Below are 21,908 nucleotides of genomic sequence, written 5' to 3' on the forward strand. Positions count from 1 at the left end.
TTAGTGATAGTCAGGAGTGGAGGAGCGCAGGGTAGGTCTATGCTGTGGGGTAGGTCTATGCTGTGGGGCTGTCTCCAGGTACCATTTGTCTGACACACACGGATGCTAGGAGGGGCTGTGTGTGTGTGTGTGTGTGTGTGTGGAAACAAGACGCTCTGATCTCAGGCTCCTCAGGAAGAGAGCACTGCCATTCAGGAACCAGGTTCAGACTGGAAGAACAACACTTAGGCTGCGTCTCAAATGGCCCCCTATTCCCCACTAGTGCACAACTTTTGAACAGGGCCCATTGGGGCACTGCCCATAGGGCACTGGTCAAAATTAGTGCACTATATAGGGAATAGGGTACCAATAGGACACAGCATTCGAGTACAGCATAGAGAGGAAATGCTTCACATTACCCTCAGAGTACAGTAATAGTATACTGCCTCGACTAGAGACATATATGACAGTTTTGTGAACCAAACCTAATCAGGTTAGCCTTGCATCATAAAGCCCAAGAGCAACTATCCCCCCTTTGCTAGCAGCTAATCTGTGAATATTACTGAATAATGTAACTCAGCATTACCAAATTTGTCTAAAACTCCTCTTTTCAATTGCAATCTTGGGGTGCTGCATCTCAGTCACAGAATCCCTCCTCCACGGCCAAACCCAGTGAGTCGCTCCATTCCACCACATCACTAAGGCCCGTGTGCACTCACTCTGCCTTCATTACCTTAAGTCCCAGTTGGCACCCTATCCCCTAGATCCCTCAAACCCCAACTCCGGACCTCGAAGCCAGTTCCACTGCGTTTTGTTATTATTGCCCTCTAAATCAGGGATTTAGGGGATAGGGTGCCAACTGGGATACCCCTGCCCTATATAACGCACTACTGTTAAATATCACAATATTATTTTGGACTAGGGATGGGGGTTTGAAATAATTTCACTATTCAAATAGTATCATGAATTTTGGTCAGATATCCAGATATTCAAAATACAAGTGGTTTTTGAAACTGAGCACTGCTGCGCAAGGCAGAGGTTGGCGCTCTATTGCTGCAGCTGGTGAGATGGGAGCGAGCAGACAGACGGAGCAGGCGGAGAGAGACGCTACTCAGCTACAGCCATGACTACCTAACTAGTAGCAGCCACAATGTTATTGATCATCCCATATAACAGTGCCTGTCTTGACTGGAGTACCCTAGAGAAGCTAGCTACCTAGCTAGCTAGCTACACCATATATACAAAAGGTATGTGGACACCACTTCAAATTAGTGGATTCGGCTATTTCAGCCACACCCGCTGCTGAAAGGTGTATAAAATTGAGCACACAGCCATGCAATCTCCATAGACAAACATTGGCAGCATGAAGAGCTCAGTGACTTTCAACGTGGCACTGTCATAGGATGCCACATTTCCAACAAGTCAGTTCATCAAATTTCTGCCCTGCTAGAGCTGCCCTGTTCAACTGTAAGTGCTGTTATTGTGAAGTGGAAACGTCTAGGAGCAACAACGGCTCAGCCGCGAAGTGGTAGGCCACAGAAGCTCACAGAACAGGACCGCCGAGTGCTGAAGTGCGCAGCGCAACACTCCCTACCGGGTTCCAAACTGCCTCTGGAAGCAATGTCAGCACAAGAACTGTTCGTCGGGAGCTTCATGAAATGGATTTCCATGGCCGAGCAGTCGCACACAAGCCTAAGAACACCATGCGCAATGCCAAGCGTCGACTGGAGTGGTGTAAAGCTCGCCGCCATTGGACTCTGGAGCAGTGGAAACGCTTTCTCTGGAGTGATGAATCACGCATCACCATCTGGCAGTCTGACGGACTAATCTAGCTTTGGCGGATGCCAGGAGAACACTACCTGCCCCAATGCAAGTTTGGTGGAGGAGGAATACTTTTTTTTAATAGTGAGACATGTTGTTTTCAGCACTTTTATTTCCATTACATATCAAAACCAATTTTCTCATGCTCTCTCGTCTCGCTGCAGCAGATATGAGCAATATGTTTGAAACAAACAAAATCACAGTTTCGAATCGCAATACATATAGAATCGTGAAAATCGCAATACATATCGGCACTTAAATATCGTGATATCATATCCTGAGGTCCCTGGCAATTGCCAGCCCTACTTTTGACCAGAGCTCTATGGGCCCTAGTCAAAAGTAGTGCACTAAATAGGAAAATCAGGTGCCATGTGGGACGTAGCCCTCATCACACACAGACATCACAGCAACCACGCATCTCCCTCCACAAACACACAACAACTCTAACTACATCTAAACCAGTCAACCTCACATTACACTACAGCAGTGGCTGGAGGTTTCCTCGTCTTATCGCAAAGCGTTTAGACAGATAAAATACCACAAGGTCTAAAAAAATAAAACATTCCAATTGGCTAAATGGGAGAAGCAAGTGTATCACAGAACAGGAGAGAGGGTGAACTTGTGGTGCACATAGCATTGCTAGGGTGCTAACCATGAGAAGTTGACATTAAGCTAGGTATTTGACACTGTACATGCATGCAGATTATTCCCCAGGTATAGAACAAACATGTTTAGTACCCTGTCCCATTCCAGCCTCATGCTCAGCATTATATGCGGTGGGGAGAGAGGGAGACCTACCACTGTGATGGAAACTGAGCAACGTGCCTGACATGTCGGCCCGGCCCAAGTTTATATATCCTCTGGGCCCCTTTGACCCGTCATGTGATCAAGGCTAAAGCCGATGATGTCGTCACAAAGCCTGGGAGGCCTGGCTGTGATGTCATAGTCATGGAGAAGAAAGTAAACGACAGAGTCAGGACCAGCCTGTACCCATTACTACACACTACAAATCCAGTCAGCTAGAGCAGTGATTCCCAACCAGAGGTACTAGGACCACTAGGGGGTACTTGGCAATCCACAGGGGGTACTTGAGAAGACCAATGAGATCATAGGCCTACTGGTAAAATGCACATGAGGGGGTACTCCAGGGGTACTCCGGGCAGAGCCAAATTCAGTTGGTACAGTAACCGAAAAAGGTTGGGAACCACTGAGCTACAGTTTGGTTTGGTATTGTTTACAGGCTTAAAACTCAGGTCACAAATTTTTTAGATGATCTAAGTTTTAATGCTGCAAAATAATTTGACAAATTCTAGATTTAAAAAATAATGAAGCCCAGCCTAAAAGGCTGACTCAGAACAAACGGTGGATTTGTAAACCAAAGCATCTCTGGCAGAGACCGTGCTCGTTGCTCAGAGCTCTAAGGCTCTTTTCAGATGGTTAAAAATAGGCAGGTAATCCAGCCTGGTGTTCCTCCATCAGACGTTGTGTCACAAATGACACACTATTCCCTATTTAGTGCACTACTTTTAAATACAGCCTATAGGACACTGGAAGTGCACTAATAAAGAGAAAAGGGTGATATTTGGGACGCAGTCAGACACTAATCAGTGCTTTGGTTACTAAAACTGTCCCAGTGCAGCAGAAGAGAGGAGACCATTCAAAGTAGGGAGGGAAGGAGGGAGGACTGGACTAGAGCCTGACCGATTTATCGGTTGACTGATATCATCAGCCGATATTAGCCTTTTACGGATCGGCGTTTAACCTCTAGAGTCGCACCCCATCAACATCTGCCTGTTTAAGCTAGAGATCTGTTTTTTGCATGGGCTGCGTCTCAATACACCGCATCCGCCAATGGCCCATTCCGCATCTGCGGTGGATTGAGTAGCAGCCAACGCAAATAACAGATATCTCTAGCTTAAACAGACCGATTTTGATGGGGAGCGACTCTAGAGGTTAAACGCCGATCCGTAAAAGGCTAATATCGGCTGATGATATCAGTCAACCGATAAATCAGTCAGGCCAATTAGATTTCTGAGGTGGCGCTGGCATCGTCTGTAGCGTCCGAACGGTTTGGCCTACAAACTATTTGGCCTACAAACTAATATGACCACACTATGGAAAGATGAGACTCACAAACATGATGGTGTTCTCTGTTTTGCTCTACAACCCACACAGGACTTGTTTGAAGTTGGTACCGCCGATCTGCCAACACACTATGACCCCTCTATGGAAAGGTGACTCACAAACACGAACATGTCAGTTATTTTGCTCACATGACTCGTCTGAAGGCAGCCCAGTACCAGTTAAAAACATTAACGGAAGTAGTTTAGTGCGAAATATTTTGTTAAATATGGCAAAACATTACTTTTATTTATTTCCTGATCTTCCTTATATCGCTCAGATATAGGACAGACACTTTAAAATGAACTTCCTTTAGATTTAATTTGACTGCTTTTCCATGTATGAATCTGTTATTCAATGAGTTTCTATGGCCTAACAGCAGTAATCCCAAATTCAATGTTTTGTAAAATAATAAATAAATACATATGTTTTGATACCTATTGGTCCTAAAATTCTAAATCAAATAGCTAAATTATCCTTGGTATGACCATCTTAAAACAATTCCATATGTTAGCTTCGTACAATTCCATATTATTTGCATTTCATTATTTGTCCTGAAGAGAGCGCTCTTTACATGGCCATAAGCCCATCTTGCCTTGGCGTTACAGCAAGACTGGACACAATCCCCCAATGCAACTAAAGTGCATTCGGAAAGTACTCAGACCCCTTTACTTTTTCCACACTGTTACATTACTGCCTTGTTCTAAAATGGATAAAATTGTTTTTTTTCTCCCTCATCCATCCATCCATCCACACACACACACACAACACCCCATAATGACACAGCAAAAACTGGTTTTTAGAAATGTTGGCAAATTTATAAAACAAAACAAAAACGGAAATATGACATTTACATAAGTATTCAGACCTTTTACTTAGTACTTTGTTGAAGCACCTTAGGCAGCGATTACAGACTCGATTCTTCTTGGGTATGAGGCTACAAGCTTGTGTTTGGGGAGTTTCTCCCATTCTTCTCTGGAGATCCTCTGAAGCTCTGTCAGGTTGGATGGGGAGGGTCACTGCACAGCCATTTTCAGGTCTCTCCAGGGATGTTCGATCGGGTTCAAGTCCAGGCCCAGGCATTTGGTACCCTTCCCCAGATCTGTGCCTCGACACAATCCTGTCTCGGAGCTCTACGGACAATTCCTTCGACCTCATGGCTTGGTTTTTGCTCTGACATGCACGGTCAACTGTGGGACGTTATATAGACAGGTGTGTGCCTTTCCAAATCATGTCCAATCAATTGAATTTAACACAGGTGGACTCCAATCAAGTTGTAGAAACATCAAGGATGATCAATGGAAACAGGATGCACCTGAGCTCAATTTCGAGTCTCATAGCAAAGAGTCTGAATACTTATGTAAATAAGGTATGTTTTTTTTGTTTTATACATTTGCAAAAAAATCTATAAACCTGTTTTCGTTTTGTCATTATGGGGTATTGTGTGTAGATAGATGAGGAAACATTTTTATTTAAATCGATTTTAGAATAAGGCTGTAACGTAACAAAATGTGGAAAAGTGAAGGGGTATGAATACTTTCGAATGCACTGTACATGTATAAATCGCATTTGTGGTCACTTTTGAGAATGGTGTTTTCCCGCTAATTGATTGCATTTTGGAACATTCGTGCTTATAGCCTACTGCCGTGTGCGCATTACTGCTCTTACAATGTGAAGAAATAGCCTAATAGTTTATCAGCATGTTAAGCTAAATGTTCTGATCTGTTGCATCAGCCTTATTTCTTTTTAATGTTTTTTTGATGCGAGTGGTTGTATTAATTTGGGATCTATCACATCCCACAACTGTCCCAGACTATATTTGGAATATTTCTTTCTTGCACAGAAGGACAAGGTATAGAATAGGTCAACTTTTGTACTATGGGGGACAGTAGATCGACATAGGCTAGTGCTTTTGCTGTTCGTTAGGCCTACTCATCTTGTTGGCTGACGAAAAGTAAATGTGGACAGTTCTTCTAACATCTTCAATATGCTCTTTGGAATTCGATAAGGACACACGCAGTTGGGTCCCCGATGTGTCTGTCTTCACTTGTAGCCTACTTCGGAGCTGAGATGTAGCCTGTGAGAGAACCCGATTACGTGACGGGCATTGGCTAATAAGAATTGAAATATCTGAGAGAGCCATGTGAGTGAGAGGTGCTTCGGAACAAGCAGCCGGAAGAAGGGAATTATAATTATTATATTTAGCCCAAAGGCACAACGGCCACTGGCCGCAAAAGGCCTGGATTTATTTAGGGGGCATTACGGCCACACTAAGGGGATGCCGCTGGGAAATTCGAGTCCTTATTTAGTGCTTGTCAAATTGTGAATAAAGAGACTGATGAAGTGTGTACAGCCTGTGCAAAAAAAAGCAGAGCTCATGCCTTTCATGCGACCTTTTTCAAATCATCATTAGAGTCGCATCATGCAGCCTTAGAATGCATTAAAAATCAAAACATACAGCCCAACGTTTGTATCACAGCTAAAGTTGCATAAATAACTCTAAATTAAGTCAATATGAGGACCTGTTTCTTTGTTAATGCTCAACACATAATAGCCGCATGTGCGTAATCCCTAAGAAATCGTTTGGAGAAAACATCCTATTTTATTCAGCTATGTTAAATTGTATTTCTTCATGCTATAAAATAATGCCACGGAATGCTAAGAAAATAATGTCTGCTAAATTAACTAGTGTAGCCCACAGCCATTTGGCATAGCCAGATCAGGACCTAACATAAGGACCACTCAGAGTATGCTATTCTGTTCTTCTGAAATATACTACATTTTCTTCATATCATGTTTCTTTAGACCGGTCTAAAATAAATAATGGATTTATTGTGATGGTATAGGCTATATTAAATGGATTTATCAGACTTTTTAAAATGTAGATGTACCAAAGGCCTGCATCAGTGGCTTGTAGGCTATGCGTGGAAGCCAGGAGATTCTAAATGTGTTTATGTTAATTAACGGTCAATTACCGTGAGACCGGCAGTTATTTGCTTGACAATCACAGGCTGAAAATGTCATGACCTCCAAAAGCCCTAGTGGTGCTTACAATGTGCTCAGAATGACGGAAATCACATTTAGATTATGGTAATTAATCTTAACAGAACATGCAAGTCGAGGATGCAATGACGTGTGTCCTTACCGCGCACTTTGAAGATGTTAGAAGAGTTGTCCACATTTACTTTTCCTCAGCCAACAAGGCCTGTAATGAACAGAAAAATCTCTAGACTGCATAGGCGGCGCAGAAGTTTGAAGTTTGGGGAAACAAATTTCCACCATAAAAATGCAGATTTATAATGAATGATAAATGCATCATCTGCATTTGCAGACTTATGTAAGATAACCGACTATTCGTAATGTGATGAGTAGATTGGATAGTCATAATTTAGGCGAATAATATAACTCAATCACTGTTCGCAAAAAAGACTGTTCAATGCATGGCTGAGCCTGGGCTACATCAGATACATTTCTTCTTTGCATGGGAAAAACACATTTCATGCAATTCTACTACACTTTATACAGTGGGGGAAAAAGTATTTAGTCAGCCACCAATTGTGCAAGTTCTCCCACTTAAAAAGATGAGAGAGGCCTGTAATTTTCATCATAGGTACACGTCAACTATGACAGACAAAATGAGGAGAAAAAATCCAGAAAATCACATTGTAGGATTTTTAATGAATTTATTTGCAAATTATGGTGGAAAATAAGTATTTGGTCAATAACAAAAGTTTCTCAATACTTTGTTATATACCCTTTGTTGGCAATGACACAGGTCAAACATTTTCTGTAAGTCTTCACAAGGTTTTCACACACTGTTGCTGGTATTTTGGCCCATTCCTCCATGCAGATCTCCTCTAGAGCAGTGATGTTTTGGGGCTGTCGCTGGGCAACACAGACTTTCAACTCCCTCCAAAGATTTTCTATGGGGTTGAGATCTGGAGACTGGCTAGGCCACTCCAGGACCTTGAAATGCTTCTTACGAAGCCACTCCTTCGTTGCCCGGGCGGTATGTTTGGGATCATTGTCATGCTGAAAGACCCAGCCATGTTTCATCTTCAATGCCTTTGCTGATGGAAGGAGGTTTTCACTCAAAATCTCACGATACATGGCCCCATTCATTCTTTCCTTTACACGGATCAGTCGTCCTGGTCCCTTTGCAGAAAAACAGCCCCAAAGCATGATGTTTCCACCCCCATGCTTCACAGTAGGTATGGTGTTCTTTGGATGCAACTCAGCATTCTTTGTCCTCCAAACACGACAAGTTGAGTTTTTACCAAAAAGTTATATTTTGGTTTCATCTGACCATATGACATTCTCCCAATCCTCTTCTGGATCATCCAAATGCACTCTAGCAAACTTCAGACGGGCCTGGACATGTACTGGCTTAAGCAGGGGGACACGTCTGGCACTGCAGGATTTGAGTCCCTGGCGGCGTAGTGTGTTACTGATGGTAGGCTTTGTTACTTTGGTCCCAGCTCTCTGCAGGTCATTCACTAGGTCCCCCCGTGTGGTTCTGGGATTTTTGCTCACCGTTCTTGTGATCATTTTGACCCCACGGGGTGAGATCTTGCGTGGAGCCCCAGATCGAGGGAGATTATCAGTGGTCTTGTATGTCTTCCATTTCCTAATAATTGCTCCCACAGTTGATTTCTTCAAACCAAGCTGCTTACCTATTGCAGATTCAGTCTTCCCAGCCTGGTGCAGGTCTACAATTTTGTTTCTGGTGTCCTTTGACAGCTCTTTGGTCTTGGCCATAGTGGAGTTTGGAGTGTGACTGTTTGAAGTTGTGGACAGGTGTATTTTATACTGATAACAAGTTCAAACAGGTGCCATTAATACAGGTAACGAGTGGAGGGCAGAGGAGCCTCTTAAAGAAGAAGTTACAGGTCTGTGAGAGCCAGAAATCTTGCTTGTTTGTAGGTGACCAAATACTTATTTTCCACCATAATTTGCAAATAAATTCATTAAAAATCCTACAATGTGATTTTCTGGAGAATTTTTTTCTCAATTTGTCTGTCATAGTTGACGTGTACCTATGATGAAAATTACAGGCCTCTCATCTTTTTAAGTGGGAGAACATGCACAATTGGTGGCTGACTAAATACTTTTTTCCCCACTGTATGTGCAAATAGAGATACTGGGGTGCAAAAGAGCAAAATAAATAACAATATAGGGATGAGGTAGTTGGGTGGGCTAATTTCAGATGGGCTGTGTACAGATGCAGTGATCGGTAAGGTGCTCTGACAACTGATGCTTAAAGTTAGTGAGGGAGATAAGTCTCCAGCTTCAGAGATTTTTGCAATTCGTTCCAGTCATTGGCAGCAGAGAACTGGAAGGAATGGCGGCCAAAGGAGGTGTTGGCTTTGGGAATGACCAGTGAGATATACCTGCTGGAGCGCAGACTACGGGTGGGTGCTGCTATGGTGACCAATGAGCTAAGATAAGGCGGGGATTTGCCTAGCAGTGATTTATAGATGGCCTGGAGCCAGTGGGTTTGACGACGAACATGTAGTGAGGACCAGCCAACAAGAAAGTACAGGTCACAGTGGTGGGTAGTGTATGGGGCTTTGGAGACAAAACGGATGGCACTGTGATAAACTACATCCAATTTGCTGAGTAGAGTGTTGGAGGCTATTTTGTAAATGACATCGCCGAAGTCAAGGATCGGTAGGATAGTCAGTTTTACGAGGGCATGTTTGGCAGCATGAGTGAAGGAGGCTTTGTTGCGAAATAGGAAGCCGATTCTAGATTTAACTTTGGATTGGAGATTCTTAATGTGAGTCTGGAAGGAGAGTTTACAGTCTAACCAGACACCTAGGTATTTGTAGTTGTCCACATACTCTAGGTCAGACCCGTCGAGAGTAGTGATTCTAGTCGGGTGGGCAGGTGCCAGCAGCGTTTCGATTGAAGAGCATGCATTTAGTTTTACTAGTGTTTAAGAGCAGTTGGAGGCTACTGAAGGAGTGTTGTATGGCATTGAAGCTCGTTTGGAGGTTTGTTAACACAGTGTCCAATGAAGGGCCAGATGTATACAAAATGGTGTCGTCTGCGTAGAGGTGGATCTGAGAATCACCAGCAGCAAGAGCGGCATCATTGATATACACGGAGAAAAGAGTCGGCCCAAGAATTGAACCCTGTGGCACCCCCATAGAGACTGCCATAGGTCCAGACAACAGGCCCTCCGATTTGACACATTGAACTCTATCTGAGAAGTAGTTGGAGAACCAGGCGAGGCAGTCATTTGAGAAACCAAGGCTATTTAGTCTGCCAATAAGAATGCGGTGGTTGACAGAGTCGAAAGCCTTGGCCAGGTCGATGAAGACGGCTGCACAGTAGTCTATTATCGATCGCTTAGGACCTTGAGCGTGGCTGAAGTGCACCCATGACCAGCTCGGAAACCGGATTGCATAGCGGAGAAGGTACGGTGGGATTCGAAATGGTCGGTGATCTGTTTGTTAACTTGGCTTTCAAACACTTTCGAAAGGCAGGGCAGGATGGATATAAGTCTGTAACAGTTTGGATCTAGAGTGTCACCCCCTTTGAAGAGGGGGATGACCGCGGCAGCTTTCCAATCTCTGGGGATCTCAGACGTTACGAAAGAGAGGTTGAACAGGCTAGTAATAGGGGTTGCGACAATTTCGGCGGCTAGTTTTAGAAAGAAAGGGTCCAGATTGTCTAGCCCAGCTGATTTGTAGGGGTCCAGATTTTGCAGCTCTTTCAGAACATCAGCTGTCTGAATTTGTGTGAAGGAGAAGCGGGGGGTGCAGAGTTGGTGGCCGGGGTAGTGGTAGCCAGGTGGAAAGCATGGCCAACTGTAGCAAAAAGCTTGTTGAAATTCGATTATTGTAGATTTATCGGTGGTGATAGTGTTTCCTAGCCTCAGTGCAGTGGGCAGCTGGGAGGAAGTGCTCTTATTCTCCATGGACTTTAGTGTCCCAAAACTTTTTGGAGTTAGTGCTACAGGATGCACATTTCTTTTTGAAAAAGTTAGCCTTTGCTTTCCTGACTGCTTGTTGGTTCCTAACTTCCCTGAAAAGTTGCAGTACGCCACAGGATGTTTTTGTGCTGGTCAAGGGCAGTCAAGTCTGAGGAGAACCAGGGGCTATATCTGCTCTTAGTTCTGTATTTTTTGAATGGGGCATGTTTATTTAAGATTGAGAGGAAATTACTTTTAAAAGAACAACCAGGCATCCTCTACTGACGGAATGAGATCTACAGTGGGGAAAAAAAGTATTTAGTCAGCCACCAATTGTGCAAGTTCTCCCACTTAAAAAGATGAGAGAGGCCTGTAATTTTCATCATAGGTACACGTCAATTATGACAGACAAATTGAGAAGAAAAAAAATCCAGAAAATCACATTGTATGATTTTTAATGAATTTATTTGCAAATTATGGCAGAAAATAAGTATTTGGTCTCCTACAAACAAGCAAGATTTCTGGCTCTCACAGACCTGTAACTTCTTCTTTAAGAGGCTCCTCTGTCCTCCACTCGTTACCTGTATTAAATGGCACCTGTTTGAACTTGTTATCAGTATAAAAGACACCTGTCCACAACCTCAAACAGTCACACTCCAAACTCCACTATGGCCAAGACCAAAGAGCTGTCAAAGGACACCAGAAACAAAACTGTAGACCTGCACCAGGCTGGGAAGACTGAATCTGGAATAGGTAAGCAGCTTGGTTTGAAGAAATCAACTGTGGGAGCAATTATTAGGAAATGGAAGACATACAAGACCACTGATAATCTCCCTCGATCTGGGGCTCCACGCAAGATCTCACCCCGTGGGGTCAAAATGATCACAAGAACGGTGAGCAAAAATCCCAGAACCACACGGGGGGGCCTAGTGAATGACCTGCAGAGAGCTGGGACCAAAGTAACAAAGCCTACCATCAGTAACACACTACGCCGCCAGGGACTCAAATCCTGCAGTGCCAGACGTGTCCCCCTGCTTAAGCCAGTACATGTCCAGGCCCGTCTGAAGTTTGCTAGAGTGCATTTGGATGATCCAGAAGAGGATTGGGAGAATGTCATATGGTCAGATGAAACCAAAATAGAACTTTTTGGTAAAAACTCAACTCGTCGTGTTTGGAGGACAAAGAATGCTGAGTTGCATCCAAAGAACACCATACCTACTGTGAAGCATGGGGGTGGAAACATCATGCTTTGGGGCTGTTTTTCTGCAAAGGGACCAGGACGACTGATCCGTGTAAAGGAAAGAATGAATGGGGCCATGTATCGTGAGATTTTGAGTGAAAACCTCCTTCCATCAGCAAGGGCATTGAAGATGAATGTAAAAATGTAAGATGAAACGTGGCTGGGTCTTTCAGCATGACAATGATCCCAAACACACCGCCCGGGCAACGAAGGAGTGGCTTCGTAAGAAGCATTTCAAGGTCCTGGAGTGGCCTAGCCAGTCTCCAGATCTCAACCCCATAGAAAATCTTTGGAGGGAGTTGAAAGTCCGTGTTGCCCAGCGACAGCCCCAAAACATCACTGCTCTAGAGGAGATCTGCATGGAGGAATGGGCCAAAATACCAGCAACAGTGTGTGAAAACCTTGTGAAGACTTACAGAAAACGTTTGACCTGTGTCATTGCCAACAAAGGGTATATAACAAAGTATTGAGAAACTTTTGTTATTGACCAAATACTTATTTTCCACCATAATTTGCAAATAAATTCATTAAAAATCCTACAATGTGATTTTCTGGATTTCTTTTTCTCATTTTGTCTGTCATAGTTGACGTGTACCTATGATGAAAATTACAGGCCTCTCTCATCTTTTTAAGTGGGAGAACTTGCACAATTGGTGGCTGACTAAATACTTTTTTCCCCCACTGTATATCCATCCAGGATACCTGGGCCAGGTCAATTAGGAAGGCCTGCTCGCTAAAGTGTTTTAGGGAGCGTTTGACAGTGATGAGGGGTGGTCGTTTGACCGCGGACCCGTTACGGACGCAGGCAATAAGGCAGTGATCGCTGAGATCCTGGTTGAAGACAGCGGAGGTGTATTTAGAGGGTAAGTTAGTCAGGATGATATCTATGAGAGTACCCATGTTTATGGATTTAGGGTTGTACCTGGTAGGTTCGTTGATAATTTGTGTGAGATTGAGGGCATCTAGTTTGGATTGTAGGATGGCCGGGGTGTTAAGCATATCCCAATTTAGGTCACCAAGCAGTACGAACTCACACATATGGTGTCCAGGGCACAGCTGGGGGCTGAGGGGGGTCTGTAGCAAGCGGCAACAGTGAGAGACTTATTTCTGGAAAGGTGGATTTTTAGAAGTAGAAGCTCAAACTGTTTGGGCACAGACCTGGATAGTATGATAGAGCTTTCATCTTTTTCTATCTGTTTCAGGGATACAAACCTCCACTACCAGTGCAAGCAAATGTATAATATTTCAGCACTGCATTGTCTTGAAAAGGGAAATGACACTTAGTGAGCAAACAAACCCGCTTGGGGGATAACTGCCACCTCAAGGCATTCCTGTAACATGGACAAAATCTGGTTGCCATAGATAGAAGAGGGTGTGGCAAAATCAACACCAACACTGGCTGTATGCAAATACACATGATATGAGCTCCTGTTTTATGACCGGTGGCTAGACATGATAATACATGAGAGATGAAGACAATGATCCTTTTTAACCGTTTAACAACACTGTAGCACATTGCTGTTGTTGCACATTAGCCACACCTATAGACCTAGTCTGCATTGGACCACCCATTACGATAACTTCTTATAACCAAAACACCAACCATCCAACTGTGCACTCACATGCAGTGGCGGCTCCTGAAAAAATTCTCAGGAGGGGCAATTTTTCTGATGATTTAGGTGACCTACACACATTTAAAAAAAAGATATGTCCAGCAACAACATGAAGACAGGGGCAGCATATAAGTCAATACCAGAAGCATTTATTGACTGATCTCAAAAGTGTTGGCTTACCAGGGTTGGTGGAGCCCTCAGTTTCATCTTTGCCTCGCAAAGCTAACTCAAACACTCCGCAAAACTTCACACACTGGATTAGCCGGCTGAGGATGTGGCGGTTCTTGCTAATGTCGTAGTAAATATATTTGTTATAGTGAATATGGAATATGATATGTTGAGTAAAATGTTGTGCTAAGATCTATTTAGGTCAGGAGCTGGTTATAAGTTCTGTTCCTATCCAATAACAATGGACAAAAGGGTCCTATCTTGTCAGCCTTGTCAGCAGGTGGCCAAGGACAACACCCACGCCATAGGCCTCTCAGTTCTTCCAACTCACGAGTTCTTGCTCTGAGGACACACACACACACAAACACACACACACACACATCATCACTGTTAAACACACACACACACACACACATCATCACTGTTAAACACACACACACACAAAAATCCCCTCTCTTAGGCTGAACATTTGAAGACAGAGAACCCGACTCAGAGCCAATGCAACAGTGACAGTAGCCTGGAGGTGACCTCGCCCAACTCATCAGGACCAATCAGAAGATCAGAACTACTAGATTGAACCTACTTCATTTATTGCATAAAATGTCTGCACACAATGTTTCGGGGCTCTCTTCAGATAATAATAATAATAATAATAATAATAATATGCCATTTAGCAGACGCTTTTATCCAAAGCGACTTACAGTCATGCGTGCATACATTTTTGTGTATGGGTGGTCCCGGGGATCGAACCCACTACCTTGGCGTTACAAGCACCATGCTCTACCAGCTGAGCTACAGAAAGTGGATACTCATGGATGCGCATTGCAATTGTAAAATGTCAACACAATTGGAGACACCACGTCATTTTTGGAGACATGTTATTGACAGTAAACTATTGTAGATGCGACTGCTAACTAAATAAAACATTTTAGCTGGCTAGCTAATCATCTTAGCTAAATGTGGGGCAAACAATTCAGTTATTTACCGTTAATTTGAGGGATTGGGGTGAAAGAAATCGAGTTACATAGTGATACTTTACGATATACTGTATTGACAATATCGCAATATTTTAGCGCTAGTTGGCTGTACCTGCACCAAAACACCATTATTGTTCCTTCATAGCTTGTTCTCAATCTTTTCACATTGGGAGCCAATTAGTTTTCAGCACTTTTATTTCCATGACTGATCAAAACTCGTTCTCATGGCTTTCTGATCCCTCTGCAACAGACATATGGTGCGCAATAAAATCACAGTATCGAATCGCAATACGTATAGAATCATGAGACTCGCAATGCTGATGCATATATCTTATCGTGAGGTTCCTGGCAATTCCCAGGCCAAGTTCATTTGCCACAACAAATCTCTTCGCTAGCAAACGCGATGTCTTCTCCAAAACGACAATGTGTCTCCAGCAATGTTTACTTTTTTGACGTTCTATGGCATCTCCACTTTCCAAGCATATATGACCACATGTAATATTTTGGTAAGTGATGCAAATAGTGAACTATGTAGGGCCAGGATGTAAAATATATGTAGCTGCAGCAATTTCTCTTATCTGATATGGTAAGTAATGGGGCTTAATTTATAGCTCCCTAAGAGTTTGACGAACGGGTCCGTGAACGCGATTCCAGATATATTTACCTCTGAATAAACTGCCTTTATTACACCATATCCACATCCAGTAAACTTGTGATTATCAACACTAACCTCATCGTTGTGGCGGCGGACAGCTAGCCTGTATCCCTCGTCATCCAGTTGAGTGGCAATGTCTTTTTTCGTTCGTACCAATTTTTGGAAAATCCTCGGGTGTAGGACTTTCCGCCTTTAGTAGAAACCTGTTGAATTATTAAATTTGGTCTGGGAGGTCCTAATTGTTTCGTTGCCAATTTATCTTAATTTGTTCGCCGACAAAAAGGAACTTCTTTCAAAGACACAATCGAGTTGGACTGAAGCCTAGCCATTTTGATAGTAGTAGTGAATTGATTGAGGCTGCTACCTGGTCTTTTCTTAGTTACGTTCATTCGTGGTTACGTTATGTATGACGAAAGCGCGTAAGTGCAAGCCCACAGACACCCATAGAGAATGTATTGAAAGCTTTGAAATGTGAAAAAAATAGATTTTACATGACAGGCTATGAGAGACTTCTGGGCGATTTTCAACCTGACTGAAATCGCCCAAAAAACGGGCGGGGCCATTTGAAGCACGACTTTAGCCTGATTTGACATTTAGTGGCTGTCAGATCAGACGTGAACACTGATAACTGCTGTTGCCGTGATATAATTTTTTATAAATTTATTAAAAAGATATATAATATTTTTTATTTTTTTTATTTTTTATAATTGATTAGAAAAAAAATCCCTTCTTTTTCCCGTTTGGCAGTGCGTCGCCCATATCGCCCTATTGAACAAGCCGTCCCTGCTCACATGAGGAATGAATGAGGGAGGTTAGTGAAAAAGTGGACAGAACACAACAGCTACATTGAGGTTTTTCTTTCATTATTTGTATCTGGCGTTCGCGCGTAAGCCTTAGCTTTAGGGCCTTACTGTACACGCGTCAAATACATACCAAATGCTTTTGGGAACTTGGGCAGAAAAGGTTAACGTTGATCCACTGAGGCAAAAGAGGACAATGTCAGAGTTTAATTCAATAAGAGAAAAGCTGCAAAATGGAGAGATGAAAATAAAGAGAAAGGAGGGCCAGAACAGTAGCCTAATGTTTGGAGAAGATTTCATGGGTGATCTTGGCACTCAAGGGAACTGTACTGTTCAGTTGGGTTAAATGGAATAGAAACTGACATTTGGATACTGACTGCAGGTATATAACCTCTCACATAGCCTAATACAATATTAACTCCTGCAGAATTAAGCAGTTCTTGCAGTAAAATGATACACCAAATGTAAAAGTTTTACTCAGGAACAGGAGTGGGGATCTTGAGAGAATGAATGCGCAATTAGGGACCGTCTGTAAAGGTGCTATCTTTATCAGCATCATAAAAGCTGATAGTATTTCAACCACATAAATATGCATCCAAGCCAAACTGAAATCTTATCAGAAACATGTTGGGTCGTTTTCACAACTTTTAATTCCCTTAAAGGTTCAATATTAACTATTTGGGCGACCCTACCAGATTCACATAGAAACATAGTCAGAGATCTGTAAAGCATTGAAAGCAAGTCTAAGAAGCGGTAGATCTGTTCTATATGAGCTATTTCTATGCTTCCCGTTCTTAAGTTTTGATTTTGCGTCTTTTACTTTCGGTGTTGTACACCAGCTTCAAACAGCTGAAAATACAATATTCTTGGTTATTTAAAATATATTTCAAAGCAATTTAGATGGTACAATGATTCTCTACACTATGCAGTACATTGCTTGTTTTGTCGCAAACTGAAATTAGGCTAACTATTAGAATTTTAGCAACCAGGAAATAGCGGAGCGATTTCTGCATATTGCACCTTTAAAACTGGTCAAACTGATGTAATTTAGAAATTTTGCAGGGGAAATATTTAACGGTTGTTTTTGTTATTTCATTTTCTTCCCAGTCCCTAAACATCTTTGCATGTGCGAGAGAAGGAGAGATGAAAGAAAACTTTACAAATGTCAACAAGATTGAAGCATTCATTCTATCGATGTACACTACTGTTCAAAAATTGGGGGTCACTTAGAAAAGTCCATTAAAATTACAGCAATTTGATCAGAAATACAGTGTAGACATAGTTAAAGTTGTAAATGGGAGGCCCCGGTGCACAACTGAGCAAGACGACAAATACGTTAGTGTCTAGTTTGAGAAACAGACGCCTCACAGGTCCTCAACTGGCAGCTTCATTAAATAGTACCATCAAAACACCAGTCTCAGCGTCAACAGTGAAGAGGTGACTCCGGGATGCTGATCTTTTAGGCAGAGTTGCAAAGAAAAAGCCATCTCTCAGACTGGCCAATAAAAATTCTTTTATTTTTATTGGCCAGTCTGGGATATGGCTTTTTCTTTGCAACTCTGCCTAGGTCAGCATCCCGGAGTCGCCTCTTCACTGTTGACGCTGAGACTGGTGTTTTGATGGTACTATTTAATGAAGCTGCCAGTTGAGGACCTGTGAGGCGTCTGTTTCTCAAACTAGACACTAACGTATTTGTCGTCTTGCTCAGTTGTGCACCGGGGCCTCCCACTCCTCTTTCTATTCTGGTTAGAGCCAATTTGCACTGTTCTGTGAAGGGAGTAGTACACAGCGTTGTACGAGATCTTCAGTTTCTTGGCAATTTCTCGCATGGAATAGCCTTCATTTCTCAGAACAAGAATAGACTGACGAGTTTAAGAAAAAGTTTTTTGTTTCTGGCCATTTTGATTCTGTAATCGAACCCACAATTGCTGATGCTCCAGATACTCAACTAGTCTCAAGAAGGCCAGTTTTATTGCTTCTTTAATTAGCGCAACAGTTTTCAACTGTGCTAACATAATTGCAAAAGTTTTTTTTAATGATCAATTAGCCTTTTAAAATGATCAACTTGGATTAGCAAACACAACGTGCCATTGGAACACAGGACTGATTGTTGCTGATAATGGGCCTCTGTACACCTATGTAGATATTCCATAAAAAAAAATCAGCCGTTTCCAGCTTCAATAGCCATTTACAAAATTAACAATGTCTACACTGTATTTATGATCAATTTGATGTTATTTTAAAATGGACGAAAAAATTGCTTTTCTTTAAAAAACAAGGACCCCAAACTTGTGACCCCAAACTTTTGAACGGTAGTGTATGACATAGGTTATTTTATTTAGTCTTCTAGGGCAACAAGTAATGACAGAAGAGAAGCTGCATGTATCTACACTGAACAAAAATATAAAACGCAACATGTAAAGTGTTGGTCCCATGTTTCATGAGCTGAAATAAAATATCCCCGAAATGTTTCATACACACAAAAAGCTTATTTCTCTAAAATGTTGTGCACAAATTTGTTTACATTCCTGTTAGTGAGCATTTCTCCTTTGCCAAGATAATCCATCCACCTGACAGGTGTGGCATATCAACAAGCTGATTAAACAGCATGATCATTACACAGGTGCACCTTGTGCCAGGGACAATAAAAGGCCACTCTAAAATGTGCAGTTTTGTCATACAACATAATGCCACAGATGTCTCAAGTTTAGAGGGAGCGCGCAATTGGCATGCTGACTGCAGGAATGTCCACCAGAGCTGTTGCCAGAGATTTTTATGTTAATTTCGCTACCATAAGCCGCCTCCAACATTGTTTTAGAGAATTTGGCAGTACGTCCAGCCTGCCTCACAAACGCAGACCATGTGTAACTACGCCAGCCCAGGACCTCAACATCCGGCTTCTTCACCTGCAGGATCATCTGAGACCAGCCACACAGACAGCTGATGAAACCGTGTTACGTTCCCCAGCAAGAAACAAAAATGTCGCTCAAACAGAAGGGGGAACTAACAAAGAATCACTGACAACAACCAAAACAAAACAGGTGGGGTTTTAGGAGGGGTTCTAAAAGACATGAAAGTTGCAACAACTGGGACCTAAAAGACACCCACCATGAGCGCCCACTACATTTCCCCACTAAGAGGCAAACAAAAGAAAAACCCACACCAAACTTAGACAGGAAGCAAAACAAAAAGTGGAGCAAACAAAAACAGGGAAATCAGAAAGGAATGTTTTTCTAGAAATCAAATAGGGAGAGCCAACTAAAAGGTGTTCAGCCTCCGCATCTTTCAAGATAACTGGAGCACTAGGCCAGCACAGGTTTAACACATGACTGACTAATGAGGTGACACCAACCGGTGTGCCCTACGTGCTATACATGCTAAAGTCCAACCTCAAAACATAAATGGAAAAACCAAAGCCTGTAACAACAGTCTCAGGGAAGCTCATCTGCGTGCTGGTCGTCCTCACCAGGCTCTTGACCTGACTGCAGTTCGGCGTCGTAACCGACTTCAGTGAGCAAATTCTCACCTTCAATTGCCACTGGCACGCTGGAGAAGCGTGCTCTTCACAGATGAATCCCTGTTTAATCTGTACCAGGCAGATACCAGACAGTGTGTATGGTGTCGTGTGGGTGAGCGGTTTGCTGATGTCAATGTTATGAACAGAGTGCCCCAAGGTGGCGGTGGGGTAATGGTATGGGCAGGCATAAGCTACAGACAACGAACACAATTGTATTTTATCGATTGCAATTTGAATGCACAGAGATACCGTGACGAGGTCCTGAGGCCCATCTTCGTGCCATTCATCCATCGCCATCACCTCATGTTTCAGCATGATAATGCACGGCCCCATGTCACAAGGATCTGAACACAATTCCTGGAAGCTGAAAATGTCCCAGTTCTTCCATGGCCTGCATACTCACCAGACATGTCACCCATTGAGCATGTTTGGGATGCTCTGGATCGACAGCATGTTCCAGTTTCCGCCAATATCCAGTAACTTCGCACAGGCATTGAAGAGGAATGGGACAACATTCCACAATCAACAGCCTGATCAACTCTATGCGAAGGAGATGTGTCGCGCTGAATGAGGCAAATGGTCACACCAGATACTGACTGGTTTTCTGAGCCTTTAAGGTATCTGTGACCAACATATGCATATCTGTATTCCCAGTCATGTGAAATCCATAGATTAGGGCCTAATGAATTTGTTTCAGTTGACTGATTTCCTTATATGAGCAGTAACTCAGTAAAATATTTGAAATTGCTTCATGTTGCTTTTATATTTATGTTCAGTGTAATTAGAGACAAGTTGACCAACAAATAGCCTACCAAAATGTTGGAAATAACAAGCAGAAACATCTAAATAAAATCCTGCACCCCTGTCAAAAAATGTGTTCCGGCATCTGACTGTACAGCGCATTTTCTATATTTGCGGATTAGGGTCGGGTGCAGGGCTCAGATTTTCACTTGATCACATACTGTATAGTAGGGCGGTTGCAGATGGGTTATGAGCAATTGCGGGCGAACAGCTGACCCACGCATCACTAGTGTGGGTGTGTGTGTGTTTTATGTTTCCGTGCGTTAAGGATTCACAATGAATCACATTTGAATTGAAATTGCGATATTGATATGTGCATATAGGGAATATATAGGGAGCCATTTGGGACTCATCCAGAGGTGTATTTTATCATCCCAGAGGACTCTGACAGGCAGCTATATGAAGAGATAACATATAGATGCGTAGCCAAATAAAGAAAGGGTTTGAGAGAGTGGCTGGGTGGCCCTGTGGTGGTAGAGTTGTAAAGTGATAATTGTCATCAGTTCCTCCCGTTACCGTTGCACTTTAAGATGCCTCACCCCAAAACTGTGTCTCCCCTACACTACTGCTCACTATGGACACACTCCAGAATCCAGCAGAACTAGGTCAATGATAGGTGGGGGGGATGATGACTCATGACTGTAACCAATAAGCACACACCTGCTTTTGTCACGCTCACTGGCCTTGATGGAGACAGGCAGTGATGGCATATGACTCGAGACGATATTCCAGTGCTCATGTTCAGAGATAAAGAATCAATAAAAAAATAATCTGTGTGTACGATGTGTGAGCGTGAGATAGGTATGACCATATGACTAACTCTCTGCATCTATGTGTGTGTGTACAAAGCCTCATTGTATATCCAGGTTGCAGCGGCCCCCTCACAGGATCATGTGCCTAAGTGTCAGTGGCTCCATGGCAGCCTCTGCATTCCCAGGCTCCTTGCCTGCCTCCCTTCACACAGGCTGCTGAGACACAGCCTCCCTCAGCAGGCTACACACCAGCCCAGACTCAGACTGACATTGAGGAATGCACCCGGACTACAACGGGGAGTCACCGATCCTAACCCCATGATACTGCTCATCACATACTCCACTGATACCTCACTGCTGACTCGCACAAAAAAGTTGAAGTGGGATCACAAAGTAAAGAATCTGAAAATGAACATATCATCATGCCTGAAAAGCACAAGACGATCACAACTGGGTAGCATTGGAACACTGACGTCGCTGGTGAGGCTGTCCAAATTCCATATCCCTTTGTTCTGATGGTGAGAAAGATGCATCATTCCCTGTAA

At 43.0% G+C, this 21,908-nt stretch overlaps 1 protein-coding gene across 1 annotated transcript in view; it reads right to left on the minus strand.

Annotated features, from left to right (window-relative positions):
• LOC311100171 (protein scribble homolog) overlaps nt 1-21,908 on the minus strand; it is a 119,661-nt gene that overhangs the window by 59,895 nt on the left and 37,858 nt on the right. The gene's annotated exons all lie outside the window — the stretch shown is intronic.

Source organism: Coregonus lavaretus, assembly GCF_964263955.1.
Source record: "Coregonus lavaretus genome assembly, chromosome: 2".
Taxonomy (NCBI): Eukaryota; Metazoa; Chordata; class Actinopteri; order Salmoniformes; family Salmonidae; genus Coregonus; species Coregonus lavaretus.